Source organism: Anser brachyrhynchus (assembly GCF_964034855.1).
Source record: "Anser brachyrhynchus genome assembly, chromosome: 1".
Taxonomy (NCBI): Eukaryota; Metazoa; Chordata; class Aves; order Anseriformes; family Anatidae; genus Anser; species Anser brachyrhynchus.
The window spans coordinates 132,647,843-132,672,132 of NC_137694.1; the positions used below are offsets into that span (position 1 = coordinate 132,647,843).

Genomic DNA, 24,290 nt, shown 5'->3' on the forward strand with positions numbered 1-24,290 from the left:
AATCCAGTCAAAAGTTTGAATTCATTGCTAGAGAGGAAGCTAGACATTGCTACACTCAGCTCCCATTTCTGCTTTTATCCCTGCCATCAAGCCAGGAGAGAACACTGTGGATAACCTCAGTGTAGTTCCACAGTTGAAATTGTACATGATGCTTTTCTTTAAGTAAGGCTTGCCCATCAGATGTTTAAAGGTATTTGTGCCTGGTCATGACTTAATGAGCTGGTAGTAAGTCAGATAACCATGTCGTATTTTGCATCTCTTTTTCTAAGGCTTATTTTCACTTTTTTTAGGAGTTTTCATATGTTGTATTTTGTCCATTCGTTATACCATGCTTCAAATCACACACTGCTGTGCAGTCCTGGGCTGTAAGTTAAGCATTTCCTTCTTCTTTGTCCCACTCCCAAATATTTTGTTAGCAGTCACTACAAAGTTAAGCTTTTTGACAATACCCAGTCACACTATGTTAATGAGAAAAATTTAGTTTGGGCTTGAAAGTTATACCACCCACAGACATGATACCACCCACAGGCGTGTTGCTATAACCTTGTCTTCTTCCCTTTATTTTATCCTCCCTCTTTCTCTCAGTACGTATCAAGACTGCAAGCCCACTGTGAGAGGGGCTTCCTGGTAGTTTTTGTTCCCTGCAGTCCTACTCTTTTGCTTGTCCCCACTGGGAGAGCTACAGGAAAGCAATTTGCTCCTGCACATCTGACACACCTGGAAAGCAAGGTACACGGGGCATAAATGGGACCAAAATCATGGTTATCTGGGTCCCAGCCTAAAATTTGGTCAGAACCTGCCAGATGTGTTCATCTCTACCTTCCAACTGGGAAGCACACCTGGGGTTTACTGTTTCAACATAGCCAAAAAGCTGTCAAAAACATATTTTAAGACACTGTGCAATGAATTTAATGTTGAATTGAAACACTTAACTGTCGCCCTGTTCTCACAATTCAAATAGCAAATGATATGAGAGGTAACGTGTCCTTGCTCACAGCTTTAAATTCTTCTCTGTGGAAAATATTCAGACAAAGCAGTGGAAATTCTGAAAAAAAGAAAATCCAAGAAGCATAGTGAAAGGCATGTGTAGAAAGCTTTACAGCACAAAATATGTGCAGCTGGTTAAATATTGACCAAGGAGAACTCTGGTAATTGTGACTACTTGAGAGTGTAAACAGGCAAGGCAAAGAGAGAACTTATTTAGCCTGGCAGTCAACAGTGATTTGGGATTGCAGTGCCACAAAAAAAAAAAAAAAGGGGGCTGCCAGAGCCCCAGCAGCATCTACACGCTCAGTCACGCAGAAATCACCTCTCTGGGTCAACTGCTCAGAGGGAAGATCTCCTGTGGTGCAGCTACAGCTGCTGTGCCAGCATCAGGGAGATGCAGGACCATGGCTATGAAGCCTCTGGATCATGTTTTTGCCTGTTGCCAATCATGTGAGATGGGGAAAGGGCAGGCCATCGTTCCCTTGTCTTTAGACGTTGCTTTACTTGCTCGCCTCGTTTCCATAATGCTCCCTGGCCTCCCAATAGCCCAAATTAGTTTGATGAATACAATTTTGTGTGGTTTAGTATTCATTATTCCCCACATCCCACCCCCTCAGTTTTGCACGAGGTAATCTTGGTCTCTGTGCAGAAAGGTCCTGCTGGAGCCTTAATTAAAAACAATGGGTGTGAAATAAAAAGAGTTTTCTTTGCACCTCTGTGTGCCAGCCACAGATTGCTGTCTGCTTTTCTGTTTCATCTGGAAATAAGCAAGAGGAAAGAAGATATCACCACCTGCAGATCTGAAGCAACAGTATGACTTGCTGTGTAAGGGAGAATAGGGGAGGAGGCTCCTTCACATCTAGAAAACCTGGACCTACGAAAAATAAGAATTCGGAGTAGAGAGACTGAGAGTGAATGGATTCTTCCTTCTCCACTCTCCTTATCATCAGGCATGTCTATATTTATCCGCTTTCTCATTGCAGCCGAAACAGTTGACACAAAACTATAATCATACTTCTCTTTGGCAGATCCTTGGTGTTTGTGCTGGGTGGCGACCTAAGTGTTTTTCAAAGGTTTCACTTTGTTTCTTGGTATTCCAAGGAAGAGTCAGGAGCCTCATAGACAAGCCACAAAATAATTTATAACTTCTTCTGGGAATTTTTTCTTCATGTTGTACTTGAGGTGCTGCATATCCATATGAGGTAACCTTGATCTTTGGATGTCACATCAAAGCTTTAGAATCATAAAAAATGTTACAGTTAGAGAATATCACCAAATATTTGGTGGCATTCACCATTTTATTGCCACTACAGGCCAATTCTTGCCAACAGACCTAGTGGTTTTGTGTAATGTAAGCACCCTAAAGATGGGAATTCCTCTTCACTTGGATCCTCTTCATAGTTTGTGCCTTTAGGAAATATTTTCCTGTCATTAAACTTCTGGATGTTTTTCTCTTTCCTACCATCTTATCCCCAAACTGCTATCAGGCTAATCATTCCTTTATCTCTTTTCAAACCTGACACCACTAACGTCATTCACCCTTACTGGTGTGGTGATCCAGAAGACACCTTGTCCACCTCAGTGATGCCTTGTGGTGGGTAAAACCTTTGTTTGGTTGTATATCAGACTTAAGACCTCACAGTCTCCCATACAAATATCTTCAGGTACTCCTTTCATAGTCAGCAAGAATGATATATTTAGTTCCTTCTAATAAGTCACTTGCTATAGCTCATTAATCACTGTTATTACCCTCTCAATGAGCTTGGTGAATGTAGCAATATGGTATTTGAGTACTTCTGGAAATAAGACACCTCATTAAATGAAGCGGTCTAAAACCATTTTTATTTTGCTATTCATTAATGACTCCACAAGCAGGTTTTACTTCAAAATAGTCTGCAGAATTCATCAGCACTGTGAATATTTGCATAAATAAATATTTATATTCAGAATAACATTCTGAATAGGAGGTTCTATTTGCTCAACAGATCTCTTTGACCATTATGCACTTTTGTGGCTATTCTATCTATTCAAGGAATACATTAAAGATTCTCTAAGGTTATTTATTAGTCTTGCTGCTTAAACACAAGCTCTATGTAAGGACTAGTTTTCTAAGCAAGTAAGGTAAAATTTTTATATCCAAATAATTATTGCAATAATTCAAAGTGATGTATAAAACACTTGAAAATCATAATTCAAAAATGGAAAGAAGGCCACAAGATCTTTAGATATAAATGTCATATTTCAAATTGCATTAATTTCCTTTTCACTTTTTCCATGTAAAACTGAGTTTAGTCCCAGTCACTTTTCATCTGGACAGACACAGATGAAATTCTGTCCCTTCCCTACTCCATCATGTTTTGTTTCAGTAGGTGACAGCAAATACGCAGTGTTAATTTTGTACTGCAGCTCCATGTTGAAATTTGTCCCCGCTGTTACCGTAAGCATTTTGACACTTCTGCCTCCACATACCCTTCTTTACATGTACAGCATGACCTTGACACTGTTTGTGTAAACCATCCTTGTGCAGACCATGGATATCACCCACAGTTTCACTTTTCCTTGTCTCCCATGTGTTACTTTCAATCCTGATGGATCAGAGGTGGGTTTATGAGGCAGTGTGAGTGGATGCTTGTAGACCCTGTCCTTTTTGCCATGTTGAAATGTTAGCACGTTGCGTTTTAGTGCAGTGTCAAAATACTGGAGACAGGGAATAAGAGAGAACAAAGTAGGGGTAAAGAGGGCCTCCTCTAATGCACGGTTGTGGTGATCCACAACAGCCCCACGGCTTTTAGGCTTTCAACACTAAACCTCACACCACACTCAGTGTGAGACCTCAGTGGTGCCCCGCTTGGCCTTTTGGGGAACATTTCAATGACCCGTGTCCAAACAGCTCTACACCGCTCCTGGCTGTATCAGAGAGCTTAGATGCTCAGCACAGTCTCATATTTGTAAACCTGACCTGTCATGTTGAATCTCTTCCCCTCACTCTGATTGTGTCTGCAACTGCTTTTGATGCATTGTATGATAACGGTGACTGGTTGATTGAAGCAGGATAACTTCAGTGAAGAAGGTATTCATTTGACCTCAGGATGGTAGTACATCTTTGTACTCTTTGTACTTTTGTCTTTCATTCACAAGTGTTCCTCTAGTCACCCTGCCATTGCTATCTAGGAAATGGTCTGTGGCATAAACCTCTGCTCCTCTGTGCACATTGATATTGGTACATCACCACTGCTACTCAGATAAAATGAGTGCAGAAAGAAACAGAAGAGAAATGAGATTATGGTTAGTGAAGCTCAGCAAATGACACAAAAGCTGCATGCTTACCTTAGGCTCGAAGATCTGAAATGACTGTTTCAGCAGTGGCAGCATCTTCTTTTGGAAGTTTGGTGCACAGTGTTCAAAGCTCTGCTGTCCTGCACATCTATAATAAATAGATGTACCTCTGTATCAAAGATTACATGATACTTAAAATGACTATTGATAGAAAATAAACACTGGTCTACAACTAAGAGATGCTTTCTGTTCAGTCCATGGTAGTGTGGGTGCAGCTAAAGTAAATGCAGTACCTTGACTTCAGCAGGAAGAGTTTCTTTGTAAAGACAAAATGTTACGAAAGCCAAACACATTTTGGGGAAAAAATCAATACATGCCATTTCCTCCTCCTGTATCACTGGAACCAGGCTTCTGCAATGGTAAAAGGGGAAAAATTGCAAGTGAGCACTTCCGTGTAGGAAAGTGCACGTGTAGGTAAAATGGATGTGTGGATGGTAGCTCCCCTGTGTACCCACTAAGCCTCCTCCCTGTCTACATGCTCACGCAGACAAGAGATGACACTGTGCTACACATCTTGCAGAAGCAGCCTGCACAGCCCCGGTAATATTGACTAATCCCAGTTTATGATGCACAGGAAGGAGAGCGGCCATATAGATATTCCCTGGCCAGACTGAGCAGGATGTGCCAACGGCAGATAGCAAAGCAAAGTTAAAATACCTTTAGCAGTAGACTCTACAGTGGAAACAATGTCCTTCCCTTTTCAAGGAGAGGTAACATTTTTGAAATTAGGGATGGAAGACTTACTTTACTTGTCCTAAATATTTTTATGATAGCAAGTATGCTGAGTGACCTCTTAAAAAGTCTTGTGCAGACCATTTAAATTCACTCTTAACTTGCACTCACATTTCATTAAGGAAGTTTCTATTTACCAGATGTTATTCCACAGTTACCATAGATATCTTACATGCTCCTTACAGGGAGGAAGTTTTCTCTTAGATACAACGGCGTAATTATTAGCAAATGTTCACTGGCAAAAGGTAATTAGCAGGTAATTATTAGGAAATAGAAGCAATCAGGCCCTGCAAAAATTCCTCCACTGGGATCACAGACTGGAGAGAAGAGACACAGAAAAATACCTCATCAGAAGCTTAAAAATTAAGAGTTAATTAATGTAGAAAAATGGTTCAGCACAGCAAACTGAGGCTGTGGACACCTTTGAGGAATGCTGCAGTCCCTGCTCCAACTTCCATCCCTTGTAAGGCTGGCTGCATTCAGGAAAAGCTATGAGCAGCAGGTTTGCACTGTGTGCCTGAAGAACAGCAGTCATCTGACAGCAAAGAAAGCCAGCAGAAGCACATATGAGTAATTGTGGCTGTTTCCATACAATTGTAACTGTAATGCAGTGAGGGTCACCAGAGCTGGCATGTACTACTCACTGACACTGGAGGGAGGGGGCAAGAATGCAATCACAAAATTGATGGTGCTTTTTAAAAGGCCATGGCAACATTAACTCTTCAAGTCCAGAAGGCTGGACATTTAATGTGAAGGTATTTTGCTGAGTATATATTCATTCATCCTCGGGGCAGCACAAACAAGGAACTCCTGTTTCCGAAACAGCCCCCTGTCACATGCAGAGCAGCTGATCGAATAAAGAGCCACATTTGTACATGCTCAGTGACACCAATGAATACACATTACTGATGGAGACTGGTGCTGCCGAAGAGGTATTGCTCCCAGACCACAGAAATAATCCTCGCACCGTGCTCTGTGGTGCATCCAGCCTCAAGGTTAATATTTTTGGTTCAGAAGAGTATGCTACGCAAGGATGTGAATTGAAAGGAAATATATTGCATGTGAAGTTGACTGACTGCTTCATGCTTTACTCAACATTAGAAGGTTGGTTGCTTTTTTCAGCTATGAAAGTGCAAGATCTCTTACTTTCCCACTATTCTACTTTCACCTGCATCAGACATCATTTCTGATGCCCAATTACGCCATCCCCCCTTGGGATACCAGCAAGTCTCAGGGCTGGTTTTCTCTTTATGAACCAAGGAAGGTAACTCTGCATTGGGACAGCTGGGACATAGCTGTCAGTTCCTTTTCATTATCAGCAGCACCCAGCTGGATGTCTGGAATTCACAGACACTGGGGGAGAATCATGTTTGCTTGAATTTTAAAAACAGGTTGCTTGCTGGGAATGAATACCCTGCAACAGTTGCTCAACTTTGCCGCTCTGAAAGCAAAACTAATCCCATAGGCTGCTAAAAGCAAAAGAGAAATCAATCTGCGCCTTGCTCATCAGTTCAGAATCTGATTAGTTCTGGAGAGTTTTGCTTTTGCTGCAAAATAATCTGCACATGAGATATTTTAAAAAGACAAATATCCATAACAAAATCAAAGCTAAGGAGAAAACACAAATTGTCATTGCTTGAAGACCAGTGCCCATTGCCGCTAATTCCTTGTGAAGTAAATAATTGTGCAGCATTAGCAGCTTTGGGATTTGCATGAACTTTGAATGAGAATCTATTGCTGGGCACAGTAAAAGATGTTCTGTTTGCCATATGTCAAACAAGCAACCTTCGCTTAATCCAGAACAGAAAATCTGTTAATTCACAGTCCAAAGACTAGGATTTGTACACTGGCAATGCTGCTTGGAACAAGACAATTTGCTGAATTTCTCCTTTGGGGGGGTGAGGGTGGGGAAAATGGGCTTGCAGCTGGTGTCTATGACAAGTATTTCCCTCCTTAACCCACATTAGCAAATGACTTGGAGGAGTCTTTTACTTACTGGCCTCTCAAGTATACTTCCCATTGCTAAACTAAGCTTGTCATCTGTGACAGATGAAGGCAGATCCCTTTTGGGACTTTAGACTCTTCTCAGCCCTGGGCTTCAGTTGCCTTCATTTTGACTTCAATTTTAAATAAGCCTGGTTTCCATATTGCCCACAAAGAAATTGTTTGTCAGGAGTCCTGATGGAGACCTCCTCAAACATCTTTCCTCCCTCTTTATTTTGCCTTGAGGCTTGCTATTAAAAAATCCCAGTCATTTTATTTTGCTTAGACCACCAGAAATAGCTGGGTGAGCTAGGTGGTCATTTGACACCCATTTAGAAGTCTGAGTTATTTTCCACCTAGCTAAATTTTGACCATCCCCTGCTTGATAAATCTAGGCTACACTTTATAGATAACACACTCTTCATAACGTCTGAGAAACCTCTCTGCCTGTTCTCTACTGAATCTGTAATGAGTTTTAATAATTTGCTGAACTAGCCATCAATCAAAAGTACAACCAAACCACGAGCTTAAATAGCTAGCTCTAAATTCTTGAAAAACAAACCAGCATCTTTTGTGAAAGGTCCCTTACATGTAAGCCAAACTAACCAAAAAAGCCACAAAACTACTTTTATGTGTAAAAGTAAATAAAGGTCTCATGATAAAATACCCAAAGAACATGAAAAGGGGGACAGAGTGAATGGTAATGGGCTGCTGTTCTTCTCACATCTCAGAGCTTGCATGCAACCTGTAGGCTCCTTCAGGCTAATGTGTTAAATATGATTTATACCAAAGATGTGCAACTGCCTTCAGTATAACTGTTTTAAATCACAGCAGAAAATTTCTCCTGCTGCTCGTATGTTCTTCACACTTGCCCTAGGTCTGCTGGGATAGAGCTATGACTGGTCCCCTTGATTCTGCCCAATACTAGTGAACCAGCATTCAGGTCACAAATAGGCAGCAATTACAGATTTTGCTGGTGGTTTCAAAGCACTAACCAGTGGAAACATGGTCTTAGTGAGCTGAGACACATGATCAGAAGTACACTGGCATTGCTACTGATCAGGATCTTTTGGGTAGGAGAGAAGAAAATCCCAGAGTTTAAAGAGTGTTAGCCCCAAGCTGCAGTGCACACTCTACCACTATGATATTGTGTTTTTTTTGTTTGTTTGTTTGTTTTTCATTTTTTCTGAAGAGTTTTTATTACACAGTCAAAATATTTCCCTTCAGCTGCAATAAATAAGACTATTAAGAAATCTCACTCCACCTTCCCCCCTAAGGCCTTCCAGGATTTGTGAAGCAAAATAGTTCTGTTCCCACCCCAAACTGTCTAAATTCCAGGTATGTATTTAGAGGTGTGCCTGGCCTGCAGAAAAAGTTTTTTTTTCTATTTTTTTCTTTTTTTTTTTCTTTTTTTTTCCTTTTTTTTCCTTTTTTTTTTTCTTTCTTTTTTTTTCTAAACCAGGATCTTGGTTTATTAAAAACTTAGCCAGACTGATTGCTATGTGAGTGTCTTTTGGTTTTGTTCTCTTTCCAGTGAGGTTTGGCCTCATGGTATGTACACATGCATCTGTTCATGGCTACAATTTCAGAGCAGATTATTTTAGAATAATCTTGTGGTTTGAAAGTCCCAGCCATCAGCCCATCTCCACAGAACATGGCTATAGTGTATGGAAGTCCAGTGGCTAGAAAGTCAAGTGGCAACAATAGCAGGACTGTAAGCTTTCACCAAATTTATCAATAAGCACTGCAGAAAACCCATTTTACTGGCTCATACCTGAAAAACAAAGGTATTTTTTAAGAATAGAAAGGTTAGCTACTTTGTTTTAGGAGCTTGGCTAGCCTAGTAGGAAAAAAAAATACAGCTCTCATTTGACTCTTGAATGTGATTTTGTGATGACTGATATCAGAATTACACACTGGTGATCAAGTGTGATTTGGATAAAGACTGAGCATAAAATGACATTTCTGTTGATAAGGCAGAGTTCCCAGCAAGACATTTATCTCATTCCTTCATTTTTATGTTCATGCCATGCCAATCATCAGAACAGAAATTCTCTGCACAGTATTGGAGTAGCATAGACTTGCATACACCAGACGAGGCGTAAAGTTTTCTGGGACAAAGTTAATCCTTCAGAAAATTTCACAAACCTTTGAATTATAACATGGTTGAGGTTGAAAGGAGCACCTTGAGGTCCTCCAGCCCTCCTGCAGTTCTTCTGGTCCAAATCAACTGAATGTATTTCTATCACGTCAGTTCTTTGCATTGTGGACCAGCTGGATTTTTTTATATGGTACTCAACAACACAGAAGAGCTCCCTGTATGACTGAACTACAGTCTTACTGTTCATTTTAGGTGTTCTGAATACAACTGTTCTTTTCTTTTTGTTTTAAATATGCATAGGTTACAAGAGAGGGGGAGAATCTGGCAAGACGGTCAAGATAGGTGTCTATTATTGCATAAAAGATGGCCAGAAACTCATCTCCCACCACCACGCCAAGTATCATGGTCCCCTTCAGAGCAGATTTCTCTTGTTCAGGTGGCCAAAACCAGGGTTAGGCAGTGAGCTAGCAATGGGGTGGAGAAGGTGATCAGAGTCTAGTCTTGTGTGGCCTCCCTCTCATCTCTTACCTGTCAAGGCACATTCATAAAAGTTGCTGAATTCCTTCATTCTTGTGGACTACATGTGGGATATCAACAGACAAAGGTTGCTTTGAACTGCTTTGATAGTTCCTACAGTCCTTAGGATGTTTGGCCACAGGTCCAAACCCCAGCATAAAACACAGTATTTTGAGATGATCCAATTCATAATCCCTGAATTGTTCCAATAGCTACAGATGCTCTGACCATGCTCTTTCCGCCTCACTTGTCCTCGATCTTGGCTGCAGATGAGAGGACAGCAACTCCAAAATGCTCCCAGTGTGAAAACGAACATTTCTTGACAATATCAGGCATTTTAAAAATGGTACCAGTGGGGCAAGAACTTCAAGAATAACCCTTATTCTGTTCTCAAAATATGAATCAGTGGTAACTCCACAGTTCGGAGATAAACTGCAGTGATACAAAACCAGAAAGAAGTTCAGGCATACTACAGTGGGTTTGCAAAGTTTTAGCATGAAAATATGCAAGCCTATATTTGGAATAGGTTCTAAATGAATAAAAAATCATCAGAAGTTGATCTGAGTTCTATCAGTTTAAAGGTATTTTTCAAAACCAAATATGAAAATGGCCTCTTGGGATTTGTTTGTATTTTTTTTCTTGAATTTCCTTAAATCCATTCCCATACTTCTCCTAGCAAGTGGTCTGAAAAGTGTACCTAGCTCCAAGTCTGAACTTCTAAACTGACTTTTCAGAAGACAAGCCAGGACCCAAAGTCACGCACCACCAAACCTAGGGGAGATCTTGAAAGAAAATGAATCAGAGTTTTACTGCTAAAATTTATCACCTCATAAATTTCATTTCATAAGTAATCCCTTTTCTGAAACATAAAATCTGTGCAATTTACCTTCTTTTTACCTCCTCTGTATGAAATTACCTGCTTGTACAACAAATACCCTGAAAAAAATGAGATTCAAGGTGACTCTGAATTTAACTTAAGCCTCTAAGAATAGAGGTCTAGGAGGAACCTAAAAAAGAACTGTACATATCTCCTTCTATAGCACTGTTAAAACCAAGAGGAAGGATCACTAAATCCTCTATAGTACCTGGCATATAAAATCCTACCTCCCTCGAGATCCACAGAGATTTTTCATGAAGTTTGCCCGTAGAGCTTGAGAAATGATTAAACCAAGCAGGCTGACTCAGTGTTCTCTAGTTACCTGAATGCTACTTCATTACTCTCCTCGGCAGTGGCTCAACAGAGAAGCAAAGCTTTGTTCATCGAGTAGCTCACACACACACAGGCAGGATCCTTTTTGCATCCCAGCATTTTAATGCCCATTTCAAGACATTGCATTGAAATTCTGCATGTTTCTGCTATGATTTGTTTGTCCCAGTAAAGGCCTTGCCATTCAGCAGCAACACATCAGCTTGTGTTATGGATCTGTTTCTGCAGAGTTATGGCCCTGCAAGGGTGTGTGATCTCCTTAATGGTGCTGATGGTACTTCAGGTGTTCAACTCAACTGGAGTCCGAAGGATACAAATAGGAGATGCTCTCCATATGGGGAAATATTAACTGGAGAAACACTTCTATGTGGCTGCTGAGGAACATGTCCCATGGTGGATACCTCCTTTTGAAACAAGGTGATTTTACCACTATAGTTATTCTCATTAATATGAGCAGTTATTCTGCTTTGGTCAGAACCAGGGCAGAGTGGATTAAAAACAGTGGTATTACAAAAACGTGTGTCTACTTACTTTTATGGCTATCCTTCAAATTTAAACATGCAGTGCTGATGCAGTGAGGACAAGCCTGGGGTTTGCAGGACAGCCAGATGTGGGAAGGGCCACATTTCTGGTGCTCCTCAGTGTGCTGAAGCAAACCAGATGTTTGCCATGGGGATGGTTCATGGTGAGGCAGAAAGGCAGCCCCCTATGTGATGGCTCACACTCCCTTCTGATCTGGAGTAAAGTGCAATTGTTTTTGGGCTGGATAAACAGGAAATCACACAGGGCTTCATATCCTCCTGCCTTGCTCCTCAGCATGGCAAAGGTGAGCCCTGGTGGCAAGGAGGCGATTCAGACCTCAGTGGTCCACCAGCTCAAAATGACTTGCAGCCAACTAGGAATGAGCATGAAATCTGTCATCTGTATCACAAAAGCACATGATATTGGTGAAAAATGAATGGTGAATATTTATGTCAGGGCACAGAAAACGTCGTGCCTTCAGTTGGTTGCCATTTAAGAAGAAAAAATAAGTGAGATTTCACTTTATGTCCCTAACATAAGCATACAGCCTGCTCTCCTATATATCTTCCTATAGTAAGTAGTACCAAAGACAGACAACTCCTATGCTAAACTGTCTGCCTGAGTCTGCGGGTTATTTTGGTGCAACACAAAAGATATATTGGATGTGTTGCTGTTTTTTGTTTTGTTTTGTTTTGTTTTGTTGTTTTGTTTTTGTTTTTCCCCTGAAATTAACAGCTGTCTTTTGTTTTAATCATTGTGTATATCAAGAAAATAAAGTCATAAGACATCAAGCACGTCTAGCTCTTAAGGGCACTCGGCGTTGCCAAGGAGAAAGCCTAAAGTTTGCATAACAGCAAAAACTAGAGCAGCCCTAATTTTGCAAGCACGTAGTAATTTCAGTGTAGCTGAAAACTCCAGAAGGAAGACTCTTTTCATTTCCAGCACAAATCACTTGTTTGTGTGACTTTTTGGCACACAAGCGCAGGGTGAAATAGTAAGGTACTTTTCAGCTAGCAGGCATCCTTTTCCTTCTCTGAGGCAGCAATAATCATTGTTGAAATACATCGTTAAAAACAGGAAGCTTTATCATTATGATTTTCTAGCAACCTCGCCCTTTCTTGTGAACCCAGCCCTGGCTACGAATCATCTGCTTTGATTCAAATACAACTATTATAGGACTGAAGTGCAGGTATTTCCTATTTTGCTTTAAAGCGCATTCGGTGTGCGCTTAGAAACAGCCCCTCTCTGGGTGATTCACGCAGCCCTGAGCAGGAGCACTGCTTGTTAGGGCTTTACACAGGAGACCTGTGTGTTTAGATCATGCTTTTGTTTATGTTTTAGTTCTGCAGAACAGAGGGAACTGGGAGAGAGCTCTTGCACTGAGAAAATATTTTCTGAGAGGAAAGCAGCAGGAAAATGCTGAGGATGAATTTGCAGGAACCGTAGCACAGGAACGGTGATGTTTTTCAATGCATAAGCAACAAGTAAGCATTTCTCCTGGTGGCACTTGGCAAAAGGACCTCCACGTAGGACCATAGCAGGCTCACTACTGCAGCAATAATTTCAGATGCATTCAAATGGCTCCTTTTCAAATGGCTCCTTGACAACACATGCAGGGTTGGGCATGTATGCACTCAGTGGTACCAGCTGCTCACTCCCCAGGAGCTGCGATGCCAGCCAAGACCACTGCCCACCCAGCACTGCAGCCTGTGCTCGCTGGGGACAGCCACCGACCCCTGGCCAGACCCACTCCATGTTTCTTCAGCAGGAACATCCTCTGAGATGCCCCAGGCATGGGACCACCCTCTGGGAGAAAACCCCACCACTCCCCTCTCCACGGAAGAGACGGTGCCCAGCTGCCAAGCCCCTGGGCAAGGGGGCTGTCATCGCTTTTGTCTCAGGCTTTTGGTTTTTGCTGGCTGTGAAGTAGTGTCGGGGTGATGATGGTAGAGGAAGGGACACTGGCTCAGATGCAAAGCACTGCTAAGGCTGCTTTATCCCCAGGAAGGCTGCTGAACCCAGGGAATGGGCATTTAAATGGCTAACAAGAAAAGCCAACAAGAAATACTTCAGAAGGGATGGTAAACCACGTCATTGCAGGCTTACAGTAATTTCCAGTTACAAACCCAGCCTTGAGAACAGCCTATCTGAGGCTACGTTGTGTAGAGTTTTTGGTGCTTTCCTCAAGCAGATTGGAGACATGTAAATGGAAACTGATCCGGTACAGTTTCCTTGAAACCTTTGGATAACTTTGAAGTTCTTATCCTGGATCTTTCCTCTCCATGTATCTCACCCTCAATGCAGAGGCAGCCCAGAGGAGCATCATGCAGGGGTGCAAGGGTCCAACTGCATCAACTCCATGCAGTCTGCATGCATCATTTGAGCTACACTGATGCTAATGCACCTAAAGAGAAAGAACTTTGATTTCACATCCCAGCACTGGTGGCATCCTCTTTATGGCACATTGTGTCTTTATGCCATGTCTACTTACACAGCACAAAAATTTTATCTTGATTACTTAATAATTGGTCTTCAACTTGGTTAAAAGCTGCTGTTAAAATCACAGCCCACTCTTGACACAGCTGATGGGACCTGGGCTGGGCAGGCACTCTCAGCCACTGCCTGTGGCTACCAGGCCCCTGCCCTTTGCTAACAACCCAGGGAGGTGCCCCCAGCATCTCCAGCAAAGATGCTGGGTGCCAACCAGCCTGGTGCCTTTCTGACCACCTCCACCAAGCCCTGTACCATTTGGGCTCACTCAGGTCCCCTGCATGCCTAGGGGGGGCATGCCCAGAAATGCCTGGGGAGCTGCTGAGGAAGTGACAAACCCTGGCTACAAATATAGGTTGTGTCCTGGCTGTGAACTTGGCAGTCTGCAACTGCAAAAGGCTTCTGTGGTCTAAAGCAGAGTTCTCAGGGCTTTTTATTCTCTGGGGTTTGTTTTTGTTTGGACACGCTGGAGATCACTGGTAACGGAAGAGGAAAGTGGAGAGGAGGATTTCTTGTTTGCAAACACAACACTCTGCATCCTAAAGTGGAGTGTTCTGCAAATTTCCTGCAAGCAGGGGCGCAGCAGCTCACCACAGAAAATGCATTGGGCCTTACACCCACCAAATCTGCATGAGGGTGCCCAGCTGGCTGACAGGAACATGTTCTTTCAAGCTTTGTCTCTGCTTGCTATCAAGTTTTGTTTCTTGCTTGCTTCCCAGGGGAAGAAGGGAGTAACCACACAGCACAGAGAAGAAAGCTTTGCAGAGGGGAGAGGAAGAAAAGGACTCTACAAGCTGGGAACAAGAATGCTGGGCTGGCAGTTTGAAATAGTTCCCTTGAGTTCCTTCCCAATCTCTTACCTCTCTCTATCCTCATTATTTGATTATCACAAGAGAAACCTAAAGAGTGCATTCACAGATTCCTGAATAAATGCTGACACATGGTATGGCCATGCTTGGATAATGCCCTTACACTTGTACTAGTGCATCTGGGGCACTCTGCTACTGTAGGCTGAGACAACTGTGAAGAATTAGAAGAGCTGAGACAATATTTATTGCAACCCATTGATCAAGACAGACCAAGTCAAATGTTGCTTGATGCTGGTTTTTATATCTCTGCTTATTATATTTTTAATGGATGTAGTGCCCAGCAACCTCATCTGTGGTTTCTGTTATGCATGACTCCAACCAGTGAGCTTACTGAAGGCTTTTTCCAGTCCCATTAAGGAGAAACTGTGCAGAAGATGGATGTGGATGATCAGATAAGAAAGCAAATGAGGCAACATTGATCACTACAGCAAGCCAAAGGTATCACTTCCCTGTTGTGTTTAGTTTTTTTTGTAGGCAAAACAGCAAAGGAAATTTTTAAGGGGGCATTCAAAGAGCTGTAGAGTTATTACTGTTATTAGAGAGCAGTGAGAGCAGTGGGCTATGTAGTGACTGCACCCGGCTCTGAGAGGAGCTGTGGGGGATCGATGGGCCCAGGATAGACCAGAGAGCAGCAGAGATGTGCAGCACTTTCTTATACAGTTCCACCAAGATGCAAATGGTGGGACATAGCCAAAATGTAGTGCCAGGAAAAAGGCAGCCCATGGTAAAGCTGGATGAGTGAGAAGGAAGAAGGGGCTGCAGGGTCTGTTCCCCTAAAGCAGAAGAGTGGGCAGCTGGTGACAGCTTGGGAGGGAGAAGCAACAAGGGACAGCTTCTTTTCTCCCCAGCATGCAGTATTCAGTGATGATTGAGCGCTGAGCTGATTTATACTGACTGCAGCTACTGCTGTCTCACTTATCCTGGTTCTTCACTGTGCAAACCCCTTTGCACATCCTAGCCATCACCCTGCTCTTATTGATCATAATTTTGCATCAGGAACAGGGTGACTTTCCTTCCCACCCACCCACACTTGTCAGGCTTCTTGTGTACAATAGTGATTCTTAAATCCCTGGGCACTGAATTTCTTTCTCTGAAATCTTCCAAACCATGCCAGACAATATTATTCAATCTTTCTAGCCCACAAAGCTCTCTGGAAAGTCATATGTAAAGCTAGCTTTATTGTAGCTCGTGCAAAAATTCAAGCTTTGCATGTGGTATACATCTTATGTCTCAGCAAAGTTTTCCATTTCCTCATGCCACAGGGATTTAGTGTGCAAATCCTGGTTTTGCACATCAGATGTTGTACATGTGTCAGTCAGAGACATGCAGAACTGCAGTTATGTCTGAGAAACAGTATCCAAGCAAACAGTGTTGGTGGCAAACCCCTGCATTGCTGTTCTCCCACACATATCCTTGGCTGTTTGAGTCACTGGGAATTGTGCTGCTCCTAATACCACATGTACCTTTGAGGCTGAGACTTGGGCTACACAATGCAGGAAACCCAAGAAGGGTGTGATTTTTTTATTTTTTTTAAATCAGTGCAAGAGGTATTTTATATGTAATTAAATCCTTATCACAGTTTTCGAGCCAGGTTAGGGAGTTGCATAAAAGGGAATAGGCATGAAAGAGGTAGAAAAGGTACTGTTCTCTTAGTTATATCAGCAGTTTTCTGAACAAGCCTAGAACTCTGTTCCAAGCTTCTTAACCAAACTGAGCAATTACTGACTTTATGAGGATACCTGAAACTGAGTAATGCTTACAAAATCCACCTGTAACACAGTCCCTATGGACCCAAGAAGAGAGGCTACTTGTGATGAGATGGCCTTTTCTGAGATGGGTAGCGTTTAGCATCCTGACTGACCTGCTCCACAAGTGCCACTGCTGAAAGGAGTGCTATCCACACCTCCTCCCCCATGGCCAGCTCTGTGTGCCTTGTTTCCTCAAGGAGCAAAGAAGGTAGAAAATTCACCCTGCCAAAGGAAGGGTTGAGCTCAGCACCCTGCAGTAAAAGTGCCACCACTGGCACAAGGGAGGGGAGAAAAGCGGGAAGAGTGAATCCACCTTTCAGCACCAACTAGCTGTAACATGGATTTGCACCCTGCCGTCTTGCCCACGCCTGTCTCTTTGTTTGCTTCAGACTGTACAATCCATTTAAACCGATTAACTAATGGGATATAAATTCACAATGTGCCCATGCAACAATCAAGCCAATGTCAAAGAAAAGCATTTTAAACCCCTTCTGTCAACAGCTTTGGCAAAGTGAGCCTGAGTCCAGCCCAGCCTGGTGCCCTGGCCCCTTGTGCCATGCATCCCCACTGCTGTGGCAGCTTTATGCACTCCCACCCTACCTCGCCAGCTCTCCCCTTCCCTAGGCACAGTCCTCATGGGTTGCCGTTGCAGATCCCATGACCCCAACCTCAGCTTGACATGTTCTCCTTGTTCTCTCTTCATCTTGTGGCCACCAAAATGAAAGAGGTCCCAAAGTGAACGGGAGAAAAAATGGAAACAAAGCCAAAATAGATTTTCCCTGGTCCGTCTCTGTCACCATCCTCAAATATATTCTATATCTCACATCCCCTCAGCACTTTGGCTAGGCTTTTGGGCTTGATTAAAAATAACTATGACATAGAAGAAATTATGATAGCTACTAGACTTTTTTTTTCTTGTAAGAAATCAAAATAGATGAAAGGAAGAGTTAATGTCAGGAATTTTCTCAGATGATTTTTCTTTTGATGTCCTGGTGCAGTCTGTGTTTATTAATGATGTTTAATGCATGCTCTCAGTTTAGTGATTTCTTTTAATTTGTACAAGCATGAGGAGGGGATATTAGTATTAGAATTGCATTTCACTTGTCTGAAATGTTACCCTAAAATGTTTCCAGAAGGCTGGATAGAAAGGAAAAAGAAGGTTTAGAGACATCAGGGCATGGGTTGCTTATACCAACACATAACCTATCAGCTTGCTATAGGCAAAGATGCACTTCTGAGTTCCTCAACTTTAGAAGGAAAAACATTTGTTGTTTTGAATGGTAAGTGAATACATAAGTGCACCTTCTTTCTTTCAGAAAAGCTTTTACTCTATCAACAGGAGAGATGGAACCTAAGCAGACTCATGTTTATGTACTGAGGAAATGGTCAAGTTTCAAAGTACTGGCACCTTATTAAAAACAAAACAAAACAAAACAAAACAACCAAAATTTGTTTGATATTGTTTGCCCCCCAAACACTTTTTAGCATTCAGATTTGCTTTAGGTGTTTTCCCCCATCAATTATGTAAAGAAAGCAGCCCAGTACTATTCATTTGTCTTTATCTTGCTTCATGCTATGCCTGGTGGCAGAGTGTTGTTCTTCAGTTTCCTATACTTTTTCATGAAAAAAGACAGCACTGAATTCTTTGCTGGACAATGCAGCTCTACATTTGTGTTTGTTTTTGCAGATTAAAATCCTGGCTTAGCACAGTGTTAGCTTTGGACCTATCAGCTAATATTAGCATGGTGTAGGTTGGGCATTTCTTCAGGTAAAGCACAGCTGGCAAGCCTTAGGCCTTCATGCCCCAAATGACCTTTTCTGTAGCACAAAAACCAGAAAAAAAGCTCAGGGATTAAATTTGTCCACCAGGTTTGTTGTAGTGGTTGAACCCATAGTCCTGCTCAATGTTCAAGAAGGGTGAAGTTCCGTGAGTGCTGGTGGTGGAGAGCAACAGCAGCACTTTCTGAAGCATACAGAAGGGAGACACACACTGAGTGAGAAGAAAACAGTTGGATGCAAGATATGAGGGAGAGCAAAGAAAAGGAGAAGCAGACAGAGCAAGACAGAGAAACAAGTAAGATGCACAGCATGCTGGAGCTGTGAAAGCAGAAATGGAAGTGAAAGAGGGTTTGGAAGGATACCTAACACCAGCCCAGCCGCAGCAGGTCAGCGCTGCTCCGCTGTGCTGCACTCAGGCCATGGTGTGATTCCCCAGCACAAGCCCAGCTGCTGCTTAGAGACACCACTGCACGAACCAGCCACCAAAGCTGCCCCAGCCTGCTCTCCTGGGTCAGGCAGAGCAGTAGTGAATGGGGACCTCTGGAAAGGGAGATTACTAGGAAATAAGATGGGAAATCCGTCCTGGTTAAAGGGGAATAGCCAGGAGTTAAAGCATGCAAAATCTCAAAGCTTCCCCATCACAGCTGGTATTCATATCACATTTTACCCATTTTTATATTGAAGTAGCTTCATGTATAGGTGCCCCATTTAGCTGAAGTTAAGAAGAGAAACAAGAGAAACAAAAAGAAAAGCAAAAACAAAGGCTAGCACTTCCCCACTGTCACAAGCCTCACAGTAAGGAAACAGCTTACTGAGAAATCCTCATGAAGTCATGATAATTCATCATTTTGATTCTGCCGCTTCAGCATTTCCAATGGCTGTCAGTTGCCGGAAACTAGCTCCTGAAACAAGACCTGAAGCCTGAGCTCACCTTACCAAAACCCTAAAGACTCATTCCCATATCTTCCCTATTCATTCACTAGACAAGAAAAGTTCTCCTTGGTTTGCCAAAGTCACAGAAATTTTCAGTCCTTGGGCTGTAATTTTGGGGGGATTTTTTTATTTTTTAGTTCATTTTCGGTGAATGGTTTGACTTGTTCTCTTTATTTTGTTCACCTTTCTCTCTGTGTGGTTATGAAGTGTGGCAGAGCAGAGTGGACAAGAATGCCCTCCCCTGTCTCATGCACATTTTCACATTAGGCGGAGGTGACTTTGAACAGTGACCTCTCTTCTGGAGCCCAGGCCACATGCTCTAATGCTCAGTCACTCTCACAGCTGTGGGAGCTGTTAGTGAAATCAGTGCCGCATTTCTGAAGTGTGTGTCAAGTTGTGCTGTGTGAATCCAAGGGAACAGCTAGTCTTGGTTTCTCAAGAAATGGTTATCTCTGAGCAGATTTGGCTCATTTCTTTAATTCCTGCTTTGGCTTTGAGACGCCCAATCTCCATGCCACCAGACCACTGGGACAGCCACACTTAGAGCAGAGCTTCCCTTTGAAAAATGTTGATGATTCACACACTTCAACCATGACGCTCTGCAGCCCTCTGAGCAACCGCTTCACTTGCAGAACAAAATTCAAACCAGAAATAGGAAGTTCATAGCCAGGTTGCTGGTGTTGTAGAACTAAAGTTCTTAATTAATAAATTAAAGTTCTTCATTAATAAATTTATCATGCAGTCAACTTGCATGCTCTCATTTTGTCATCGTCAGGGGTTTGTAATCGTGCTTATGTTTGGCTATTCAATATTCTTTCACCGCTGTGCAGGTCGGATAGCTTAATCTGTAAGTGAATGCACAGGGCAGGATAAAGCATCAAAGACAAACAGTAAACTTCTAATTCAATAGTTCATTTAATGAAAATAGTTCCCAAAGCTTGAAAGAACCATGTTGTGGCTGAATCACAGCGTTGACTCTTACAGTCACAGACTTTAACTAGCCTGCTAGTTTCTTCACCGCCTATTCATTTGTGTTCATTGTAGGCTATATTTTTATAACTTATGTCAGACGAGCGTGTAAGCCTCCCACAAACATTCACTCCAGCCCCTCCTTTTGCGGTGACCTTCCCATGCGAATGCTCCGCGGCGAAGCTGGTCAGGGACGAGCCAGGAAATGAAACTCTGCGAATCTCAAGCCTGTCTTGGAAGGCAGCCAGGCCGGGCTCCTGCATGCGCTCAGAGCGCCGGCAGCGGGGCTGCTGCCTCGAATGTAGGTCACGGCTGGCTCGTGGAAATTCACTACTGACAGCACCGTGTGAGGAGCGCCACAGTGCAGCGCTTCAGGGAGTGGAGGTGAACGGGCAGTGCTTTCTGCGCGGTAATTACAGCGGTGCCAGGGGGAAAGGCTCTCAATTCCTTTGGCTCGCTCGCCTCCATTTTCGAAACCTCTGTGTGAGTGAGGCGTGCGAACGTCTGAGATCACTAGGGAGATTCCTTGAGGGCACGTTTCACTTGGAAATGTAGTTTAAACACAAAATTTCTTGACATAAATGAGACATCTGTCTTTTGTCTTTTTAAATAGCTTATTCTCAAGAAGTTGTTGCAGGCTGAGTGCTATTGTCAGAGTGAGGAGCTGCCCCCGAGGTGATCTCCCCATTGCCTGCAGATCCCTGCCCACAAGCCTGCCCACAGCAATTAATGGGGATTTTTCCTTGCTGGTGGAATACAGATGCACAGAAACACATGCACACACACAGACACATGTTGTGGAGATCGGACTTCTGATGGCTTCTGAACTCGACTGAAACCAAAGGCAGAGCATGCTTACTGTTCACATGTAACCACACATTTGAATATGCTGGGTATTGTGCTCTGAAAGCAAGGAAGAGAAAACTAGTTTGGTTAAAATAAGAGCTGACAAACCTTTCTTTGGTTTTTATTTCACTGAGTCGTCATACTCATCAGAAGAACATCCTTTCTTGCGTCTCATTTAACCCCAGAACAATAATGCCCAGTTTTCTGCCACTTCTCCATCCCTTGGTTTTGAGCTCCATCACCTGCCGTTAACACCCTGCTCTAATTGCCACTGTCATCGCACTGTGCTGTCATCCTGCACCTTCAACGTATCTTAACACATCTGAGATATGATGATGCAACAAGAATGTAGCTATTCAAAACGAGGCCACAAGAAAGCTCACGCTGAAAATCTTGTGTTGGTCCTTCAGTCTCACGTATGAAGCAACCAAGATCTTTCACACTGGTGGTCTATTCTGAAAAAAACAGGACCTCTTCTGGTTAATAATCCTGTTCCCATCTTCCCATCCTCCACACCGTATATACTGTCCCTGTGCATTTATATTGTGTGGTTTCCTTAGGCTCTGCATGCATTTCCCTCTATTACACTACTGCTGATGGTAAAAATCATAGAGTGGTTTGGGCTGGAAGGGACCCTTAGAGATCATCCAGTCCATTGTACCAATAAGCGCTGCAGTTTTAAGGAACCTGCTCCTGACAGGTAATGTAGTTTGGATGTATTACACATGCTGGCACTCAGATTAGCTCTTCGCTGTGCTTTGGGCCTGAATCAGAAGTTGACCCGTGTCTGCAACAGTTACTGGGAAAAGAGAGCATCCATCCACCAGCAGACAAGGGGCTGTAAAAGAAAAGGATGCTGCTCTGAGGACAAAAGTAGGGCATCAGGCCCCAGCCTCCTGTTGTTTCAGTCCTGGCTTGATGTCATGATTATTTCATCTTGCTGGGAAATACTGTGGTTAGGGAGATGATGCATCTCAGTTCAGTCACTCTGAGCTGAGAGGAGAAACGCATCCAAGTGAGTTTAGTATCCCAAATCTGATACATATTTCATACAACTTTTACACAGCTGTCAGGACAAAATGCATTATCAGCCAGTGACCAGTTCTGAAGAAGTAGCTCTAGGATTTAGGGACTTTAGCTCTAGGATTTAGGGACAACACCACTAGAACAAGCAAACAAACAAGCCACCGGCCCTTACTTTTAGAGAATTATTTCCTTAAAAACCTCTGTTTTAAATTCCTCCACCCCTAGAGATGTATCTCTGAGCATGCCTAGAATTGCCTTGCTCCTACCATGGCTGAACGTTTGCTATCTGAGCTTGATCAGGATTCAGGAACTGGAATAAAAATTCGCCATTCTCTGTGTTCACAGCCAGACAAATTTCCCAATTCCTCCTTGGTTTCATACAGCTAGTCACAGTGTTTCTGGAAATGGCCAAATTTTCATTGCAGGAACAAGACTCAGCCACAGCTCTTTCTGGAAGCTAATAAATACCGAATCACAGCTCTGCTTCTGGATGGCAGTGTCACCTGTGCTCCAAAAAACCACCTCGCTCTAGCCAGGCTCTGGGCTGCAGTGCTTGGCTCTGCAGTGACATGGCAAATACCTTAACCTCCCCGCTCCCTGGGTAGCTGAGCTGTGGGACAGGTATGCTACATACTCATGGGATGCTGAGCAACTTTGTTGAGGGTTTGTGTAATGACACATGCAATGAATTGTCAGTGGGATATGTGTAGGAAACCTCCAGCTCCCAGGTACAAGCCTCCACATATTTAGTACAGAAGTAACTCCATTAGCTGATAATATCAGGAAGTGATTATGCTTTATTCAGGCACCTGTAGGAGAAGGGCATGATAATATGTGGTTATTGTGCTAAATTAATTAAATGCCCTAAGACCCTTAGTGGAAAGAGTTGGTAGAACTTGAGTTCTGATAGGGTAAATCATTTATGAGCTATCCATCTGAATTATTTACCCTCCTTTAATTTCTATGCCCTAGAGGCAGATTTCTATAATGTAGCCCTAGTCATCCAAAATTTGGTTATCTAGTCAAAGCTGGATGTCTAAGGTCACTCGATAATGGGAATACGAGCAACGCCAGTGGAAGACTCACCCCTCCTACCTTAGGCACCTCCCTCAGAGGGACTGGAGAAGAAGCTGAGATGTTTAGCTCAGACTAGACAGCTACCTTCAAATGCTAAATATGCCCACTCAGGGTACGTGGTTAGCTCCTGGTGTGGGTGCACTGGTGAACTTGTTGCTGTCCTGTGCTCCCCACCAGTGCTGGGCCAGGGCTTGTCACAGGCAGGACTCCTGCCTGCTGCTGCTCCCGCTGCCAGGCTTGCTCCAGAGCCACTGGCACCTGGCCGAGGCAGCACATAGTGGCAAGAGACCTGGGAAAGAGGACAAAGTTGAGGTGAAGGAAAAAAATGAGTTGGAGAATGAAGAAAAAAAATTCAAGATGGAACTCATCTTGAGATCCAAGAAAGGAAAGGTTGTCTGAGGGTAGCAAAAAACCCCTGTACATCATGTACAGGGCATCATGTAATGTTGGAAGGTTGGTGGCTGGCACTCCAAGCAGAAGGATGGATGGGTGCACGACCAGAGCCATACCCAGAGCGGGGCAGGCACTCACCTCTCCTCTGCCCAGTGCTGCCTGGTTTTCCTGCTCCAAGATGCCCTTTTAATGAATCCCATTGACAGCCAGGGCTGTAGATCATGTCCCACCACACAGCTCTCACACGGCCGTCTCTGTACACACTTATTCATTACCGTGGCTAAGCATGCCAAAAACACTGCTGTCAGAGGGGAGCTGCTGGAGGAAGGAGGCATCGCTGCTGCCCCATCCGCAGCCCTGCACATACCTCTCACCAGCCCTGCGAGAACAGCTTCGGCAAGGCACTTACGGGAAGGGCAGGGAGAGAACCGGCACCCAGATGGCCTGAACATGCAGATTTATATTTGGAGGCTGTTACAAATAAAAATTATTTTAAGGCAATCACATTAATCAGGGTCTTTTTATGCATTTGCTGCAATGAGACACAAATGAAGAGTCACGAGTGCATGCTGAATGTAAAGGTTAATCAAAGGCAGCTTCCTTTGGCAGCTACATCCTTCTGCTGGTCTTTGCCAAGAAATATTCACTTTACTCTTGTGCTGTCTTTTTTTTCCTTTTTTTCCATTTTTTTCTTTTTTTTTCCTTTTTTTTTTTTTTTTTTTTTTTAAATCAGAATTATATCACGCCCATTTAAAAATACCTGGAGAAGAAAATGG

At 43.1% G+C, this 24,290-nt stretch overlaps 1 long non-coding RNA gene across 1 annotated transcript in view; it reads left to right on the forward strand.

Moving 5' to 3' along the window:
• Nucleotides 1-6,058: 6,058 nt before the first annotated feature.
• The window catches only part of LOC308199406, a 51,195-nt gene continuing 32,963 nt past the window's right edge, over nucleotides 6,059-24,290 (forward strand). Inside the window, exon 1 of the long non-coding RNA XR_013954619.1 lies at nucleotides 6,059-6,159. This is a non-coding gene — a long non-coding RNA (uncharacterized lncRNA). The remainder of the gene's footprint in view (nucleotides 6,160-24,290) is intronic.